A 14,702-nucleotide genomic window follows, 5' to 3' on the forward strand; every position below is an offset into this window, starting at 1 on the left:
GTTTAGGCTAGACATCAGGAAGAGGTTCTTCACTGAGAGGGTTGTTGCACACTGGAACAGGCTCCTCAGGGAAGTAGTCACTGCACCAAGCCTGTTGGAGTTTAAGAAGCATTTGGACTGTGCACTTAATCACATGGTCTGAAATTTTGGGTAGACCTGTGTGGTGCCTGGAGTTGGACTTGATGATCCTCATGGGTCCCTTCCAACTTGGGATATTCTATGATTCTAGTTATTGATTGGAAAGATGCAAGTAATACCCTAATGCTGTAAGTGTGATGAAGTATTTTAGACCATTAGCAATGAGACCACCTCTGTTAGGAGCTCCCTTCTTAAAATCAGCCATTCTAGATAATTTTCATTCCAGAGTATAACAGACACTGGCTCAGGAAACGTCAAACCTATTTAAAGTTCAGAAAACTTGGAAGAGCTGATAATGATAACATAATGTTGCTGATTCATTTGTGTATACAGCAGTAGTGAGCCTGACAATAAAAGTATCTGTACAGTTTGATAGTCAGATTTTTAAGCTAGAAGAAAAAAGTTCAATAAATACAGTTTAAAGGATGGGAGAAGGGATTTTAAAATGTTGTTTATTTAATTTACTGAAGAGAAGACTGAAAGGTGATGTGTTTATTTTAGTTGCATTACTGACAAATATTTAAGTCAAATACAGGTTACTAGACTCAATGCAGAAGACTAAATTCTATGTACGTTATAACATAGGAGACTGAAGCAGAAGAGTGATAGTTTTTTCTGGCCATAAGCTCTATGAAGGCAAGTGCCACTACACTGACATTCACCTCAAATACGGTACCCAAGAAGAACACTTCAAATGGGATCTTGCTTGCTGGTAGAAACTAGAGCCAGAGTTTACGTGGATTTTACTTTCCTTTACAGGTAATTTTTAAACTTTATTACAAATAATTATTATTTAAGGAATAAAAGGTTTGTAAAGCCACACACTGAAACCTTGCTGAAAATTTTTGTGAAACAATCACAAAAAAAAATTTGCGAACCAATCTTGATTTGACCTTCAGGGGGATTTGAAAATTCACATTTCAGTATCATACAGGAAAAAGACCTAAACGAAATGAAACTTGCTTTCCTTACAGTCATCTTTGGTTCAACTCAACCTAAATCTCATCTTCAGATTAGAAGTGCTATTTATCCCATCTAATTTTAGGTATTTCTATCTAAGGTAGCTGATTCATCTCCCTCTGTACTCAGTGGGGTTTAGCTGCAGTTCACCTCTCTGTTTTCGAAGGCCTGAATTGCATCCTAGGCTCCATTGACATAGTAACAAGCCCTCCACAGACTATAAAATAATCATGGGTAACTTGCCGTGTTGTGGACACCTACATAGTAATCACCAATGTTGAGTCAAATAAATTCTGCTTTAAATACATATATCATTACCAGGACACTATTGGCAGTATCATCACTTTTTTGGGCCTCAAAGTTTCCTGACAGTAGGAAAGATATATTATCTAAAAGATAACATGAAAAAAAACTCTGACCTTAAAAAAAATAACCTCCTTTTGAATGTTGTTTCAGTTAAAATTAAATGGAAGGACAAATAAAGACAGGACTATATCTTAAACTATTCACTTAAAAAAAGGAGACAATGTAATTTCCTTAGACTAATGAATAGATATGAAAGAACCTTGAAATTTCTTTACAACAAATGTGCTAAAACTGCTTCTTTAGCATTGTCGACGGAGTATTAGGTAATTCAGGAAGCACACTCCAGGCTGTACTCCTGTCTGTGAATCTCACAAACATCCTTCTTCAATTCTTGAAGATTCCGTATTAGAACTGGAGCGCTGATAACTTCACACAGGGAAGGAATCAGCTTCATCTTTGCAACAGACTCTTCACTTACAATGTTAGTTTTCTTTGCCATTAGGGAAAATGCCAGATGACATGGACTCAAAGCCAAGCAGCTTACAAATGGCACACAGCCCTGTGCATCTCTTGGCACAACCTGCCTACAGAAGGTTCAGATCAGCTCATGGATGAAAACCAGCTGGTCAAAGCAGAACCTGAGAAAGAAAATGGTCATAATGTTAGATAAATGAAAGTATTTTGGAAAGCCTTCTATCATGTATACCTTTCTTTGGCTGAAGGTACACACAATTGGAGCAGTCGGTGTGTAGTTTAGACATTATCAGACTCACAGGCATCAGCTGCAATAAAAAAATTCAATTAAATGTTAGAAAAAGCAAAATCACCATGAGAGCGGTCAAGCTTAGGAACAGGAACTGAATGAAGCTGTGGGATCACTGTCTTTGGAGATACTAAAAAAAAAAAACCACAGAAAATACTACTAAATAACATGATCTAATGGATTCTGAATTGAATGGGGATGCTGGACTATATGTCTCCAATGACACCTTTCAAACCAAAATTATTCTATGATTTCTTTCTTAATCTATACTCAGATAACAGCAACAACTAATACATTCACCTATCTTTGATTATCTAGAAGATTCAATCTTATCCCAGTGGATGATGACCCCAGTTATTCATGCTTTTGAACAACTGCATTAACCAATCACGCTTTAACTTTACAGAATACAGCAGAGTATTTCCTCAGCAATGTGTTAACCACAAGATCATCAAACTGACCAAGTACTCCTTACAATGGCTTCTTTGGATAAGCACCTTTGGATAAATTCTAAGTTGTGCTTCTTACCTCCAGGGCGTGCACATGGAAAATACAAAGATCACCTGAAGTTCTAAATTTTGATGGAGATTGTCATAACCATCCCAATCGCACAACAGAACTTTCCATCAGAGAGCAAATTTGCTTAGGCTTACTTGTATTTCAAAACATTTATTTGACCTTGCCTTTTCTAACAAAGATAGCAACCTACACACTGAAAACAAGAACAACATAAAAATTTTATCAAAGGAAAATATTCCAAGACATACACAATTATACCAAAGAGAAGAGGAAAACAGCAAGACAAAGCAGAGATTAGCCACATGATGTGCTGCTGGAAAGCATCTATTTGTAGCTGAAATCACTGACAGATATGAAACTACAGAGTTAAGATTGTTTTACCTCTACAGGTGGCCATCCATCCCGCATTCCTTGTATTCCTAAAAGCTGTGATTCTTGAAGTCTTCAACTAAGCACTCAAAGTAAGTGGGGCATTGTAAATAGAATATTCCTGCTCCAGTTCCTTTCCTCCAAAATAGAGATAATCACACCATCACAGCCCAATTGAGTACTTAGAATTTAATTGGTGTTTGTTAAGCATTCCAGTAGTATACTGATGAATAGCACAGCAACACCTACATGGAAGTTAATAACTCCATTCAGTGTGGTGCTTAAGTGGCGTGTGGTGAATAATGCCCTGGGCAACACAGTGAAGGATGATTAAAAGCTGTATTTACTGGTTACCTCCTCAGTTGGAACTCTCTCCATCCTTCTGCATTGAGTGAAATAAGCTCCTTCTGAAAAATATCCCACAAGGATGCTACTGAAGTCTGTATAATCATGCACATTTCCAAATTCTGAAGACATCCCCTCCTGTCTTGGCTCCTTAATATTAAATTACGTTTTGTAATACTCACACGAAATTACCATACATGACCATACAGAAGGAAGCAAGACCCAGGCACGGACGGTACGGGATGCGCGGCCACGCACTGACTGCGCTGTGCGTGCATACGCACCACACACCACGGCTAACCCGGGCGCGCCCGGCCTTCCTGCGCCGCTCACCCTCGGCCACAGTACCCGGACTCCCCCCACGCCCTCCCGCCGCAGGGCCCGGTCCCGCCGTCCTTGCGCTGCGCGGGCACCTAGGCGCCGCCAGCAGGATAAAGTCAACGAGCGCCGAGGCAGGACGGTGCTCCCCTCCCCGCCTCTGTAACATGGCGCCCGCGTCGCCCCGGCCCCGCCCCCGCCCCCGCCCGCCGCGGTGCCCGGGCCCGCCAGAACCGGGCTGCCAGGCCTGAGTCACCGCCGCCTCCCGCGGAGCCGCCTCCCGCCGCGCCCTCCCAGCCCGCCCGGGCACACAGCGCCGTGGCGGTTGCAGGCTGAATAAGATAGAACATGAAAGGCGAAATAACAGGAGCTGCCACGCCCGGGGCTGCGGGGAATCTCGCTTAACCCTTCTCAGCCTGCGCTTGAAGCTGGCCCCAACTCCACGCGCGGCTGCAGTGCCAGCAGGACAGCCCCTCTGCCAGCGAGGCCGGGGTGCAAATGACAGTGTATGGGGCGGGGGGGCTGTGCAGGGAGACGGGGGAGGCACGGCTATGGCCTCGGTTACACTTTTGCACAGCACCCCCAGGGAGACAGGAGGGGCCGCGGGTAAAGCCTCAGGTACTCTTTAAGGGTGCTCCCAGGAAGATGGGGGTGCATGGGCATGGCCTCAGGTACCTTTCAGAGGCATGCCAGTGCCCTGTTGTGGAAGAGGGAGGCTGAGGGTCCAGCACTCCAATCACTCCTATTGTGATGGTGCCATGGCCCGGGCCCTATGGCCGCACAGTGCACAACACAACGGTCTCCCCAGCATGGACCCCTGAGCATGGCAAGTCTGTGCTGAGCCCAAACCCTCAATTCCAGGGCAGCTACTGGACTACGGTGTGCATGGGCCAAACCTGGGACTGGCAGCCAGGGTCCCTGCACGGCTGTCAGTACTGAGCCTGCTTCCCAGGCCTGCTCCAAGGCCCAGGCCTGAGCTGGTCTGACAGGCTCGGGGCAGACGGAAGGGAGAGGCCGCCTGCGGCTCAGGAATGTGCAGCCCTTATCTCTGGCTCCCCTGCAATCCTGGGGAGGGAATAACTCTCCGGAGTTTGCCTTTCTCTCGCTCTTACTCACCCTCTGCCCTGGGTGGAGCTTGATTCTCGCTGGATTGGAGGTGCCCGTGAATCAGGCTGCAGGCACGTCCAGGGGAGCGGAGAGCTGGAGAGCACGACCCACCACCTGCCCTGGCTCACCTGGGAAGGTAGGAGAAGTTCAGGCACCTCGTGGGGTACCTGAATGGCTTCGTGAAGTGGTGGGCAGGGGCTGGGGAGGTCCTCTCCTGCTCCTCTGTGCAGGACTCAGTGCTTAGGATTTGGGGCAGGGACTTTCTGCAGGTAGTTTGTGGGCAGAAGATGGCTGCTTTGTGGGGCCGAAAGGTTCCAGTAGCAGGAGCTCCCATCTGTGTCATGACTGCTGCAGTAGGAGGAGAAACCCAGTAGGAGACAGAAGAGGTGAGTGGGGAGGGAGAATGCTCCAGCACAGTCGGAAGGCATTGTGGCTAGTGAGGGAAGAGACCTCTCGTTCCTTAGGTAGCCTGATCAAAACTTCTCAGTGAATGCTTCGCTGAGCCTGTGGCCCATCTCCTTTGAGAAAGCCCCAGGGAGGGTACATTTCCAGACTTAGCCCTGTCTTCATGAAGAGATCTCACAGCTTGACTCAGCTTCCCACGGCAGAGTCTGAGCTGGCCATCTCCTTGGACAGAAAACCCTGTAGGCATGTGTGCTCAGATGACTGGGATGAGGACTTCGCTGGTTGTAGGGCTGGAAGGGCCAAGGTCTGCAGTAGGCAAAGAGCCGTGAGACATCTGTTGAGGCCCACTGCACCCATACTTGCTTTGACCTCACTCCGCATGCATGGGTGTGTAGCTGTCTGCTGACATGGCCTGCAAGCAGCGACACAGACATTCATGCACGTACATGCAAAAGCACAGACAGATGCGTGTGGACACATGCATGCACAGGCACACACGCATATAGCTCATTTTTTCCACAGATGTGAGCCTTCTGGTTTTGTGTGTACGCAGAGAGGAAGGGGAAGGTCTTGTATTCGTGACACTAAAATGACTGAGGTCAATAGAATTCAATTATGGCTTTTGTCTGGCCCGAGGACCAACGTTCTCTATCTTCTAAAACAGTTAGAGGGGAAGGAGGCACTTGGAGAGGGACAGAAGCTTTTAAAAACCTTATTTTGCTGAAAGAAATTAATTCATGAAAGTTACAATAAGCTCAGCTGTAAATACAGGAGTAACAACTCTAGGCAACAAACCAGCCCCCAAGCAGAGCAGCGACAAACACTGCAGAACACTGGTGGTCGGTATCCCTTTGCACAGCTTACAATAGCATGTGTTTTCATTGAACAACCAGTAAAGAAAGAGACAAGCAGACAGAAAAAATATAGCACCTCTTCACCCCTTTGCAGGGGCACAGGAAGGTTGCAGTTTGGTGAGGCAAAGTTATATTAATTTTGGCCTAACTCCCATTGGTTTGAGGGGCTTCAGAGATGTATATGAATTTCTGAGAGCTGTATTTGCTTGTCACCTGGCAGTGCAAACAGGAGTATACTGAGGAAGAAAAAAGTTTTGCTTATGGTGTGGCTGCAGGGAAAATTGCATGCCGAAAGAAAAAACAAAAATGTCATACCAGAGTCTGGTTTGATTGTGACAGAGTAGGATCATAGAACAGGAAGCAGATACCTGCATTTTCTATCTTATTGTTCAGACAATCTTAATTTTCTGAGCAACAAAAATTTAGCCCCAAACCTTGTAGTATTGGACTTATTTCTATTTTATAAGTGGAAAACTTTTGGACTGCTTATCATGCCCCATTTGGCAGGCCTTAATGAGGAAGAACAGTTTTGTGAATGGATTTCTAAAATCTAAGCCACAGTGCGGGGTAGAGTAAAGGCCAAGGGTTGCATGCAGTTGTCCTCCAAATTATATGTTACATTATTTGGCCTTTTTCTTGAGGTTATACATGTTCTCTAGTGCATGAAGGAACAAGCAAAAGGCTTGACTGAAAAAGAGTAAGTTTGGCATAAGTGTTGCCAGCACTTCAGGTAATCTCTGTAGAGGCCCCTTTTGCATGCAGAATCACACTTCAGTTTTCAGTTTGTCTTAGCATACATAAGTAGCTGTAAACATCAAATTTTGGCCTAGTAACTTTCTGCAGGCTGGATTTACACATACCACTTCATGCTCTTTATTGCATAAGACAGTTAAGATTGACATCCTGACACACTGTCTCAATAACCACTTCACAAGGAAAATTATGACATGTAATTTTTGTTTTACTTTTCCTTTCCACTGTGCTGTAGGAAGATCCCATGGACATTCCGAATGTATGGCTACAGCAAAGAATATTTTGTGGGATCCCTTGCACAGAGTAGCAAGCAGAGGTGAATGGGAGTCCAGCAGGTGGTCTGAAGTGCTGACCAGATTCCCAGTTCTGCTCTGTCACATGCCGGTAGCACACAGTATGTTTACTACTCACCTTGGTCATTGAGTTTATTATATCAGTTCATAGGGTGAGCTAGCAAATGTATGTAATATGGAAGGTAAAGCTGTAATCTCTGGAAGCTCAGTAAACAAACTGATTAAATGAGTTGAAGCAATTTTTTATCTGGTGACTGTGACTTCAGACAAAATTAAACTCCTAGACCACAGCAGGCTAATATAGTGTTTTTTAAAATGAGGACTGTGATGCATATAAAACCATCTAGAGTAAAGAATGGGATCACATTCACTCAGATGCTTTGACATAGGGTGATAGTAGAGGCTGCCCAGATAACCAGAAGAAAAAGCCTATAGTTATATATATGACATTGTAATAGGAATAATAAATTTCATATTTTTATCTTCTAAACAGAAATTTTAACAGTAACCCAGGCTTTGAGCCTACAGCCTACAACCAAGAGAGCTTTAGAATGTGAACACAGAGACTTCAGCAGAAAATACAGAAAGGAAGATCGAAAGAGGAAGGATAATTGCTGTGAGGATTTAGCAGATGCAGCTGTGGCTGAGAAAGTGTCTAATTCAGAGTACTGCCCGCATTTCACCAGACTGCTCTGCAGAACATATCTAAGCCTTACTTGGTGAGAAGAGCAGTTAATAGGAAGGTAATTAAGTCTCCAGTGTGGTCCAGCACCCAGTGTTTTTCCAGCCACAGCTCTTGTAAAATTTCCATGGTAATACATTATTTCTAAACCAGGAAATTCTGGAGTACCCTTGAAAACTGAAAGTTCTCTACACTATATCAAGTTTCTAATCTACAAGAACGTCACTATGAGATTGGCAAGTAAGAGGCCTTAAATTGAGAAACCCTTTCTCAGAAGAAGTTTAATACTTAGTACAGAAAGCTAGCACCCATAGGAGTAGCTCTTAGAAAGGATGAGCATAGCTGTCACTATTAATTGACTGCTGCAGCAGGATTACAAAGCACTAGCCATCCCTCCATTACACAATGCAGAATTAAAAACAAACAAACAAAAAAAAACCCCAAACACCTCAAACAGTATTCCAGGAGACAGGTCCACCCCCCAGTCGTTTACCTACTACAGCATTTTCTTGAGAGCAAACCAACATTTTCCATGTCTTGTTACCACAATGCCAGCCCAAGTAGTTTTACCATAGGCAATACTGTTCTCTCCTAAAGCTGACCCTCCCAGAATATTAGCAACCTATTTTCCTATCTTCTATTTTATCAAGCCAAATATAATTTTTAAATAGTTTGTTTCTAGACTTTGGGGGTTCAGAATATTTTGGAATTCTGAAAATTTTTCACAGCCCATCATAAGGAAATACGTGATGTCATTTAACATGACTGTATGGGCCAGCTGTGGCCTGCTCATTCTTGCCTTCTGGATCACAGTTTGAAAATCACTGCTTCACATTTTTCTACAGGATGTAACTTTGATGACGCTCAAAATCACTGATTCATTTCTTCACCTGAGTTTGGCAAATGCTGCTAGTTGAGAGAGGTTTTGTGGCTGTGTTTGGAAACTACCAGGCTAAACTAAATACTTTTAAGTTGCCCTTCTTTTCTTGCTGTTATCCAGGGCAATGAAAAGACAAGGTGTTTAAGCTCAGCAAATTGTGTATATACTTGCATATAAATATGGGGTCTTGGGCAGAGATCGTATCTTACTACCCCTTTCCAACCTGTATGAGACAGCCTTTGCTTCCTCTCAGGCAGTTTCCTCTGCTGGTGTATAGAACACTGTAAAGACCTCAGCTTTTGGGAGTGTCTTAAAGCAGAGAAGCAGGTCCAGCCAGGGAAGTCATCATCTGAGAGAGGCAGACTAGGAACTCGCCATGCAGGCAAAACACGTAACAACAAGCACTGGAGTCAGCATTGGAAAGGAAGATAGAGCCAGCCTGAGGTGCTGAGGCATCACTGGGGGCTGACATCAGGCAGCAGCAGATGAGAGGGAAAGGAAACACTGAGCCAGTTTACTTTTGCTTAGACTGGAGAAATACAATCCATCACTTTTGATTCACACCTGGCACAGAGGAGAATGAAGAAAAATGCAGGCCTTTTTTTTTTTTTTAATGTAGGGCTTTGTGATCTTACAGTGATCATTCAGACAGCATTGTCGAGACTAGAATTTCATGGTACTCTTCTAGAAAAAAAAATTAAAGTCCACTGAAATGGAACAATGTCAAAAGGCATTGAATGATGCACAAGCCAACAAGGTCTATATTTTTCCATTTTCTGATCTTAGTTTTAGTCTGAAGGGAGGATTTTTACGTAGCTAGCTTTATCTGTCACTTTTCCTTCCTCTGCCTAGATTAAAGATTTCCTTATGACAACCTTTTTCTGTGCAGAGATACTTGTAGACTGTGATCACATCATCTCATACTGTTTTCAGTATTAAGTGGGTGACATTCTCTGATCTGATAGCTTTACTGGATCACAAAACTGAATGCTAGTGGTAAGTATCAAACAAAGTCACTCCCAATTACACCAGTGTGAACAGAACCAGACCTCAGGCCAAGCCAGAAGGAAATTTCCCAAGAAGACTCTCTCCTCAAATCAGCAGGTCCTGATAACTGCAAAGGTATAGCTGCATGCTCCTTTCTGTCCTCCTGTTTCTCCCTTGCCAGTGTGTTTTGGCTGGGGAGGGGAGCAATTACATTAGTAACTACACGTACAGAGGTGCACTGGCACAGGAGCAACCAATGCAGTGTCTTTGGGAAAGCCTAAGCAGATGGGTGGGGGAAATCTTTGCTGTTGAGAGATTGAATCCCGTCTCTCATCAGTCCATTTTATCTGCCTTCATCTACTACTTGTTAAGTTTTCAAAAAGCTCCTTCGTGCTTTCCTTTATCCACTGCCCCTAAGCATGGGAGGAGTTACTCATAAACAGCTACAAAGTCTGCCTTCCTTTTCTCCTTCAGCTTCCTCCTGAAGAAAAACAGGAGTCCCATATTAGCATGCTAAAAAGTAACTTCTGAGGAGCCAGTGTACTGAATACTTGTTTCTTTATACTGCTTCTCTGTACCTGTCTGTATTCTACTATACTTAGAGGAAGAATTTCTTGGGAAGGGACTTCTGTAGTCTGGGTTCATTCTGTACCTAATATAGTAAAGTTCTCATTCATGACTGGTGCTTTTGATACTTACAAATTTGTGAGCATGATTTTATGAAATCATAGAATATCCTGAGTTGGAAGGGACCCACAAGGATCGTCGAATCCAACTCCTGGGTCTCCAAAGGACCACCCAAAAAATCAGACTATGTGTCAGGGAGCGTTGTCCAAACACTTCTTGAACTCCGGCAGGCTCAGTACTGTGACCACTTCCCTGGGGAGCCAGTTACAATGCCCGACCACCCTCTCAGTGAAGAACCTTTTCCTGATACCCAACCTGAACCTCACCTGTTGTAGCTTCAAGCCATTTCCTCGGGCTGGATAAATAATAAACAATTTAGGAAAGCAGACAACTGCATGAAATTCCAAGTAATAACAACTGCCTTCTAGAACAAAAAAATAGAGGACACTGTGAATCAACACTATTTTCTTCCAGACTTCATGAAATGCCAATTTTGTGTGACACTGCAGCTTTGTATGGGGAAAATGGGATCCAGTGTGGTGACTTGTCAAATGATAAATGAAAGCTAGTCTGGAATCTCTGTAAAAGTAAATTCACAACTTTCTTTCTCTTTATTCATTTACTCTTTATCGTGGAGCATGATGTTCTCTATAAGACTTTATCTGTCTCATGCATGCAAAGGTATTACTTTGCCTTTTCTTTAGGCATTGTGATGGTTCTCCTTATGTTAAAAAACTCCATCAAAAATTGTTTTTCCTGTCTCCCTGTAGAAGCTAGCTGTAGTACAGTGCCTATAAACCACATAATTCCAAAACTACTGATATGTAAAATGCTAAATTTGCACATCTCCCTGTTGTTCCTTTGCACCCTTTGCTTGTTTTCCATCTGTATATCATGTCTAATGGGGTCTAGATTACGAAATCTTCTTAAGCAAGCACCAATTTAATAATTGCATCTAGCAACAATGGGATTCTGACTCCCGATCAGAATCTTTTATTATAACTGAAAAATGATTGAAACCAGCAAGTATACTTGCCTGTATCCACTTGGGATTCAGGAAAATTAGTTTCTTGCCACTAGAACCATTCAGCAACAGCAGGACTGAAAGAAAGAAACAAACCATAGTAATCCTGTCCTATAAATCAGCAGGATAATCATTGCTTCTTAGTGGTCCATAATAAAATAGAATATTATGAAAGGAACACAACATAAAACATTACTCTGTGCTGGTGCAGCCTTACCTTGAGTACTGTGTATGGTTTTGGGTGCCACAATATAAGACGGTTACAAAACAATTGGAGAGTGTCCAAAGGAGGACAACAAAGATGGTGAAGGGTCTAGAAGGGAAGACATATGAGAATTAGCTGAGGTTTGTTCACTTGGTTTGTTCACCCTAGAGAAGAGGAAACTCAGGGACAACCTCATTGCTACAGTTTCCTCACTAGCAGAGCAGAGGGGCAGGCACTGATCTCTTCTTTCTGGTAACAGCAACAGGAGCCAAGGGAACAGCATGGAGCTGTGACAGGGGAGGGTCAGGCTGGATATTAGGAAATGGTTCTTCACTGAGAGGGTTTTTGGGCAGTGGAACAGGCTTCCCAGGGAAGTCATCATGGCCCCCAAGCCTGCTGGAGTTCAAGAAGCATTTGGACAATGCTCTGAGACAGGTGGTTTGATTTTTGGATGGTTCTGTGTGGAACCAGGAGTTGGACTTGATGATCCTCGTGGGTCCCTTCCAACTTGGGATATTCTATGATTATACTACTGTATATAAAGCCATATTTCACTTTCATCGTGCAGCTCCATTCCCATCATCTCAAAAAATTACACAGTAGAAGTGAAAAATTCAGAGAAGAGACTAGACTAGAGACGTAAAGCTGCAAACATGTAATAAACAGTTTAATAAGTTAGAGTTCTCCATTTAGAAAAGTGATGATTGAGGAGGGAGTTGACATATAAAATCAGAGGGGCACGATGAAGTTCAGTAGATACTGTTTTTTTATCAAAAGCAAAAGACAAAGAGCAAGAAGCAGATTCTAAAACAAAGGAGACTGTTCTTTATAGCTGAGCTGTAGAACTCCTTGCCTCTGGCTGTTGTAGATGCTGAAATTGTATATGGGTTTGGGAAAACTCTATGTGAGTTTATGATAGTAAAATCCTTTGAAGCTGTCTACAGTCATTAAAGCATATCTGGCTCAGGAAGTTCTTGAACCTCAAGAAGCTAACATTGAATTAGAGAAGCTGGTGAAGCATTATAAATGCTTGGCCTGTCCCTATATATTTTTCACATCATCTGCTCTCAGACCCCATTGGAGATTAGATTCTAGGCTACCAAGACATCTGATCTGAACCTGTACAGCTGTTTTTATGCTCTATTCTCCCTTGGTCATTCAATTTCAGGAATATATATTAAAGAGAGGGTTCAGACATAGAATGAATTCTGGAGAGACTGAGAATTTTGGGATTCTTTATCTAGAGAAGCCAGAAAGTAAATAAATAAATAGAGATGAGGAAAGGGCAGGTGAAGTGCAGAGATGTGCAGAGGGGCTTTTATAGTAGAGATATTTAGTGCTAAAGAACTCAGTACGTAGGATTATAGTATAGTACACTGTATGGAATGGGATTGGGAAAAACTATAACCTTTCTGGAGGATTATGATCTAAATCAGCATCATTTAGATGAGGAAAAGTCATCTCAGTAATTTACAGAGAGAAAATTGCTTGAAATATGTTGTTTTGAATATAGTTTCAGATTAAGGACATGGCTGCACACAAAAATGCTTTGTACTATAACACGTCATCACAGAGTAACTATTTCATAGCAACTACCTATATGCATGTACCCTTACTGTAAAGTTCTCTGTCGTAAATGCAAGGTATTACAGTTCACTTATGTTGAAGAAGTAATTGCCTTTCACTCATGACAAGAAAAGTGCATGGTAGATACAGTGGATCATTAGGTTTCCACAAAAACAGCTTACTTCACAGTAATTGTATATTGAGTCTGTACCCTAATGGCCAGTTGTTAGTTGGATGAATATGCTAAAATCATTCAGTGGATAAAAGTACATTACTTTCAAAAGGCCATTGATAAGATCTCTCATAAAATTTACTGAAAATAAATAAACACTGAAATTATTAAATCTAGAGAGAAATGCAGGTAACTTTGGAAAAAAAAATAACAAACCTAGGTGAAAGAGCACCAGCATAATGCATATTAACCAGCATAATGCAAATGAAACCACGTGTTGCTAGTGCAAGGTAATTTATACAAAGGGAAAAAATGATATAATTATATGCCCTCTGGCATTCAAGTGAATATGCAGTTTGGGTTGGTGATGGTGTATGTTTATTATAATGAGCCCAAATTTCTTCAAATAATCTAAATAACTACTTTCTGAAATATGATTAAAAATCCTACATTATGTTAACAGATTTTGTGTGTTAGGTAGATAATGAAATAGTAATTTATTACTATTGATCATTAAAGAGAAGGTATTAACAATGTTCATTGCTATCAGACTTCCCAGCAATTGAGTCTTTGTCCAGTGCTGCTCAGGAGTTTGATAAGGAGTTTAGGTAATCAGTAAATAATCTGATAACATTCAAGGATAATGTAAAATTTGTCGAAACAGTAGATATCGTTATATATTAAGTTGAAACAGTAAATATCATATATATATTAAGTGCAACATCACAATCTGATTACTGGAGTTCCTGAAGGGAGTCCAGTGAAGGGCTATGAAGATGCGTAGGGGGCTGGAGCATCTCTTAGGAGGAAAGGCTGAGGGAGCTGGGCCTGTTTAGCCTGGAGAAGAGAAAGCTGAAAGGGGATCTTATCAATGTATTTCAATATCTTAAGGGAGGGTGACAAGATGTTGGGGCCAGACTCTTTTCAGTGGTGCCCAGCAATAGGACAGGAAAAAATGGGCACAAACTGAAACACAGGAAGTTCCATCTGAATATGAGGAAAAAATTCTTTACTGTGAGGGCGACACAGCGCTGGAACAGGTTACCCAGAGAGGTTGTAGAGTCTCCTTCCCTGGAGGTATTCAAAACCTGCTTTGTCATGGTCCTGTGCAATGAGCTCTAGGTGACCCTGCTTGAGCAGGGAGGTTGGACTAGATGATCTCCAGAGGTCCTTTCCAACCTCACCATTCTGTGATTCTGTTAAATGTATTTTTAGTAGTAAGATGTAAAACAATACACATAAATCCAGAATAAAGGTTAGAATTGAAGATTTAGTCATTTTACCATGAAATGTAGTGTAAGATGAAAGTCACTAGAAGTACACTGTTCCTTGTTTTGGTATTGTGATACAAAGATGGATTACATTTCCAAAGTTCGGAGAATTCATAAGGAAAAGCCCCAGACATTTTTCAGGGTCAGTAAACAGGCCC

General features: G+C 42.3%; 1 protein-coding gene and 1 long non-coding RNA gene across 4 annotated transcripts in view; one reads left to right on the forward strand and one right to left on the reverse strand.

Moving 5' to 3' along the window:
- Positions 1-572: 572 nt before the first annotated feature.
- Positions 573-4,011, reverse strand: LOC125180742 (uncharacterized). 2 transcript variants are annotated; one of them, XR_007159606.2, is made up of 2 exons: positions 3,068-4,011; positions 573-2,042 (listed from the first exon to the last, which is right to left on the reverse strand). It is a non-coding gene; the product is annotated as an uncharacterized lncRNA (long non-coding RNA). The 2 variants fall into 2 exon arrangements; XR_007159605.2 differs by having other exon boundaries at positions 2,232-4,011.
- A 41-nt stretch (positions 4,012-4,052) lies between these two features.
- Positions 4,053-14,702, forward strand: part of FAM83H (family with sequence similarity 83 member H) — a 30,416-nt gene continuing 19,766 nt past the window's right edge. For both annotated transcript variants that reach the window (XM_013200848.3, XM_048052593.2), the window contains exon 1: positions 4,053-4,961. The gene's annotated coding sequence lies outside the window, so the exon portion shown is untranslated. The remainder of the gene's footprint in view (positions 4,962-14,702) is intronic.

Source organism: Anser cygnoides, chromosome 2 (assembly GCF_040182565.1).
Source record: "Anser cygnoides isolate HZ-2024a breed goose chromosome 2, Taihu_goose_T2T_genome, whole genome shotgun sequence".
NCBI lineage: Eukaryota > Metazoa > Chordata > Aves > Anseriformes > Anatidae > Anser > Anser cygnoides.